We start from the raw sequence: 6043 nt of genomic DNA on the forward strand, positions 1-6043 counted from the left end.
ACACTTTTGTAGATGGATTGTTGTGTTAGAGTTTTCTACGGAGGAAGTGTTAGGAGAGAAGATGGTATGTTTGAGGATATGGAAGAAGAATTGGAATGGTTTGATGAACCTCCTAGCTTCAACGACCTTTGTGTCCGTTTGAATGCAAAGTTTGGCGGTGATTTCACACTTAAGGGGTGGTTTGATACTGGGAAGACTAGGGCACACTATGTCTTGATGCCCTTGCGCGACCCTGCTCACTGGTCCCGCTACAATAGGGTGCTCCAAGGTTCCAATGTGCCCATGGCTGAGGTGGTGGTGGAGAATGGGTACAGGATGCAGGGTGTCCAAGGTTCATTGACGGTGTTGGAGGCAATGAGCAAGAATTGGGGGTCGAAGGGGAAGCAACTAAGGGTAACATGGATTTAGATGGTCAGTTGACACAGGAGCAGTTTCATTCAAGTCAAGTTGGCTGTATAAGCAATGACTTCGATGTGAAAGAGTTCGAACTGGAAGAGGAGGAGTAGGAGGAGGAGGAGGAGGAGGAGGACAGCATCGGTGATGTAGTTAGCAGTGATTCGGACGATTCAGATGATGACCAGGGAGGTAGACATGCTATGCTCACACCGGTTGATGCCATGCTAGTACCTATTCATGGTATGCCATTACCAGTACCAACTGAGGTTTTGCATAGTATCCAGGTTCAAGGTAGACAAGTCACAGATTTGCCAACAGATGATACCCCCTATAATTCATGGGGCAGAATTAGCGAAGCGTGGCAGTATGTTCCACCACCACCTTACACAGCGACTGAGCTTGAGCAACTAAGGTCGATGAATGTACCTTTTAGGGGCATTCCAAACTATAGGGATGTCAGCATGACGAATATGGCAGTTTGTGACACCGGTCTCTAGATGTGTAGGAAATCATTGTATGACCATGAGAAAGAAATTCTTAGTAAGGGGATGATATTCAATACAATGTCAGAGACGAAGCTCTTTCTTCAGGATTATGTTGTGTATCACCATAGGCCGTACAACGTCACTCATTCGGACCAGGAGTTGAGGTACCATGTAATATGTAAAAACAATTGTATGTGGAGGTTAAATGCACGAAAGAGAAAGAGTGATGGCTAGTGGAGGATAAGTAAAGTGGTCGAACCATACAGTTGCCTAACAAATAGGGTGAAGGAAAATCATCAGCAGCTCACTGCACATTACCTTGCCCATCGTATATTGGGGCTCGTTTATGACAATAATGGCATTTCATTGTCTTCTTTATAATAGTCCATATCTAGATTTGTTAAGTATGATGTGATGTACGGAAAGTCTTGGCGTGCTAAGCAAATTGCCCTGGCAATTCATTGGGGTAGTTGGGAGGAAGCGTACAATAGGGTGCCCCGCATTTTATGTGCAATGCATTACTACAACCCTGGCTTGAAATGGTTTGTGGACATCCGAGGGATGTATTTTTGGGACCCGTTGAGGCATGTCCTCTATCGTGTGTTCTAGTCGTTCACGCAAAACAAAATATGCATTCCAATTTTATCGGCCAGTCGTACTTGTTGATGGCACTTTCCTGACAGGAAAGTATAGGGGCACCTTGATGATGGTTGCTGCTATTGATCTTGAGGACCAGATAGTACCCATATCTTTTGCTTTGGCAGAGGGAGAGAACAATGAATCATGGTCATGGTTCATGCGGCTTCTACGTGTACAAGTGCTTGCCCCATCTCACACTATATGTTTGATCTTGGACCATCACCTAGGGCTTCTTAATGCTACAACTGAGCATATAGATGGGTTCCCACCCCTAGTGCACAGATGGTGCATAAGACACTTTGCCGCTAATTTTTGACGGCATCAGAGGAAGAAGGAGGTATGTGACAAGGTAAAGGCTCTATGTTGTGTACGTACAGAGCACCAGTTCAAGGAGATAAAGAGAGAACTAGACAAGATGCTAAATGAAGCAGGAAAGGCCTGGTTAGAGGCGCAGATGGAACAGAAGACTCAATGGGCGTTAGCATATGATGAGGGAGGTTTCAGGTATTGCATAATGACCACTAACTCCTCGGAGTCTTTCAACCGTGTATTCATCGGAGTTCGATCGTTGCCTGTGTCTAGAATTGTTAAGTTCTCCTTTCATAAGAGCAACGAATATTTTGTCAAGAGGTGGGAACTTGCGTAGAGGAATATAGCTAAGTAGGGGTGTTTTGGAAAGGATGGAGCAGAACATTTGAATGAGGCCGAGGAACTAGCCAAGCAGCACACCGTCAAGCCGTATGGACCCTGCCGCCATATCTTTAGTGTATGAGGCAAGGGTGGCACAAGTTTGGGCGGTGAACGTTATGGTGGATGAAACTACCGAGTTGATATTGAAAAAGTAGAGTGCAGTTGCAACATCCATCAGATCATGCATGCCCCTTGCTCTCATATGATCACGGCCTATAGGGTTCGCGGGTATAACTATGAGGATCTGCCATATATGCCACCCTTGTATCTCTGTTCGAACTCCATTAGTATTTGGGAGAGGAGCTTCGAGCCATACCTTAACCTAACACAATGGCCACCTTATCATGGTTATGACTACGTGCTGCATCTGGATCTAATGAAGGTAGGCAAGGGTAGGAGGAAGAAGAAGCGACTCAAGGGGGACATGGACGCTATGAGAGGGTACGGCGAAGACATGTACGTAGGGGGAGACTTCAACGAGACCCGTGGCAGGAATCTTTGCTCCGTTTGCAAAGAACCTTGTCACAAGGCCAGCAGGCATAGAAGACAAGGGCAGCAGGTGCATATAGCATACATTTTATTATATTAATGTTAATTGTTTGCTATGCTATTTAAAACTACTATGTTTATACATTGGAACCTTGGAGCTATGTTTATTATCATATATGTTTATTCTCTAATTTTGCATAATAGTTTATTCCTTTTACATTTACTTTGTTTTTTACGCACTAATGTTCCATCATATTATAGTACTCTTAATGTTTGTTCTAACATATCCATTTGAAATTTGAACCAGGATGGGGGATCATCATCCGCAGTACCCCATTCTTGAGGTGCACTACGACAAGGACCACTGTGCCAAGCACCTGTCAGAGCTTCAGGAGGACTTGGTACCTCTTAGACTACGCACGCACCTGCCGCACCGCTGGGACGAGCGATACCAGCCATACATACAGCGTGCCGGCTTCCTTGATATCATTCCGGTCTTCAACACTGGGCTACCGATCCTCAACCCTGCACTTCTCACTGCTGCTGTCGATAGGTATGATTTGATATACGTTTGCGATAGTACAAAGCATTAATTTGTCTCATTGTTTGAATTAAAAAACTTCTTGTATTGAATTAAAAACCAATAGGTGGAGGCCAGAGACCCACACCTTCCACCTTCCGTGCGGCGAGATGACTATCACGATGTAGGACGTGAAGATGATACTGTGTCTGCGGTTGGGGGGGGTCTTTCAGTGACTGGGATCCTTGATAACAATCACTAGATGGACTTGGTGGAGCAGTTCTATGGAAGAAGACCACCCGAGGACGAGGATGCTAAGAGAGCAAAGTAACAATTCTACGTTCCAAACATTTACCATTTTGACACCAGCACATATTTTGTAAATTATTTTGCTATTTAGATGGAGGGTGTAGTACATAACTTTTATAATGCGTATTGTCTTTGTCTAATTTAATGTTTGTTTTTGTTCCCTCAGCTCTCATGTAACATCTGGTGTCAGCTCTAATTTAATGTTTCAAAATATTTCAGGAAAACATCCAGTGTTAGTTCGGTCTAGATAATAGAAAACTTCAGGGCGCCGCTGCACCCAAATACTCTAGAGCAGGAGATCGAGAGGTATGCTAGGGTGTGGTTGTGGCACTTCTTAGGTGCCTTCCTGTTTCCCGACACGTCGGGTAACACCATCAGCTGGGCCTTCCTCAACATACTGAGCCAACCATGGGAGAATATAGGAGCATACAACTAGGGTAACGCGGTCCTAGTATGGATCTATCGTCAGCTCTGCGTTGCCTACCGACGCAGTACAGGAGGTGCCAACCTAGGAGGATGTTTCCACCTACTACAGGTTTGGTGTTGGGAGCGATGGCCAGTCAGGAGGCTCATTGTTCACGGTTTACCTATAAGTGCATCGATTTTTTATTTTCCTCAAACTTGATGCCGCACTTGTGACTGACTATTCTATTCAATGCAGGCATGGAATCACGTGGACGTAGGACTAACTGCTCTATACGTCTGGCAAGAAGCAGAGGTAGTTAGAGGGAACCCGAAGCGTCGGTATAGGCAGTACTCGAACACGCTAGAAGTCCTGACATAGCACCAGGTAACGACTACTTTGACACTGCTAGTCGGTGTTGTTGCTTTTTTATTATTCTAAAAACCTAACTGTAGTTACCTAACTTTCAGGTGAATTGGTGTCCTTGGTCTAGATTCGAGCTAGAGGGGTACCTGAGTCCACGCACTGAGGAAGAGTCGGACGAGTGGCTTTTTAATCGGCCACTAATTTTCTTCCACGTGGTCGAGATGCACTACCCTATAAGGGTGTATAGGCAGTTCGAAAGATTGCAGCCATGCCCACCGCCACTGTACACAACCAACAGAAAGTTGCACGGGTGCGACAACTAAAACATAATAATTTAGAAGTCATGTGCATACATACAACCACTAACTTACGTTAAACTTGTAGGTACGATCGAAGGAACAGGTACAAGGAGAAGAATTGGGCCGTGATGCACACCACGTTCATCCACGAATGGGGCAGTCGGCAAAGGGTCTTGATCGCTGAGATACCACCGCACGACCAACGCAACTTTGACCGCTACCTCCAATGGTTGCATAGGAGTACCCTGACACATATGCAGCCCCCCTACACTAACAAACCAATTGATGAGGACGAAGACGAGGATGACATCACTGATGCATATGAAGAGGCAACAAGGACGGAGACATAGCTTTAGAGAGCCCCGCTACACAGATACCTGGTAAGAAATTTGAATTTCAATACAATTGCACGTCGGTGTTCCTATGAATTGTAGTGATACGAACTTAGCTCGCTTGTGTATGCAGACATCAAAGTTGATAAGTTTGTCCAACGAAGCAGCCGTGCGACTTCACGAGACTAGAGTGGAGCCACACGGCATTCTACGCGTCTTTGTCGATGTACGTTATATTCTCAAAGCTATGATAGTGGTTAAATGGTTCCCATAACTCATTCATCCATGTTTTTTTTTTGCAAAAAGTGAGGAGGAGCTGCAAGAAGCTGGCACAGAAGCTTAGCTGCGTGGATACTCTATGGGAGATGCCCTATGACTCGGACCTATCTAGTTCCTTACACTCAAGCACTATGCCGACACGAGCAGGTTCCTCCAACAAGACGGCTGGTGGGACCTCTTATGTTCGTACTCTCGGCAATGCAGGCAAGGGTCCTGCGGAGCACGATGTTGAGGAGGACGAGGATGAGGAGGACGAGGACGAGGAGGAGGACTACGATGAGATTGGGATGTCTCAGCTTAGTGATTCACCATTTCCTACCCAGTTCGACGAACAGGTACTTGAAACAACCCTTGGTCATATATGTCACAATTACTTAAACATTGTAAGTAACGATGCCTATATTGTAACTGCAGGGTCCTAGTTACACTCAGTAGTACTACCGGGTGTACCGCCAGCGAGACCGTACCGACGTTGGGTTCACCCCTAAAGTGCTGCCTTCACGTTCGAAGAGGCAGCGACGTCCGCGGTACCCATATACTCCTAAGTCATAGGAGTTCTTTAGGATGTCATGATGCACTTGTACTCGGACACCCATATTCTAATGGAACATGTAGTATGTCGAGTAATGTCGAACTTATGTATTGATGAACTTGTGTGGTAGTTATTACTTGTTGAACTTATATCGAACAGTGGTATTGTCGAACTTGCTATGAACTTGGGACGTGTACAAGTTAGTATTGCTGAACCTATGTATTGATTGTCTTGTGCACTTAACCTTCCTGTTGACCTATTCGTTAAACTAACATGATGACATAACAGAAGTGCCTTGTTCCAT

The 6043-nt window shown here is 45.3% G+C and overlaps 1 long non-coding RNA gene across 1 annotated transcript; it reads left to right on the forward strand.

Annotated features, from left to right (window-relative positions):
* The first annotated feature begins 4845 nt into the window (after window positions 1-4845).
* LOC136484383 (uncharacterized) lies at window positions 4846-5339 on the forward strand. Its single transcript, XR_010765930.1, has 3 exons — window positions 4846-4976; window positions 5062-5154; window positions 5235-5339. It is a non-coding gene; the product is annotated as an uncharacterized lncRNA (long non-coding RNA).
* The last annotated feature ends 704 nt before the right edge of the window (window positions 5340-6043 follow it).

Source organism: Miscanthus floridulus, chromosome 9 (genome assembly GCF_019320115.1).
Source record: "Miscanthus floridulus cultivar M001 chromosome 9, ASM1932011v1, whole genome shotgun sequence".
NCBI classification, from domain to species: Eukaryota; Viridiplantae; Streptophyta; class Magnoliopsida; order Poales; family Poaceae; genus Miscanthus; species Miscanthus floridulus.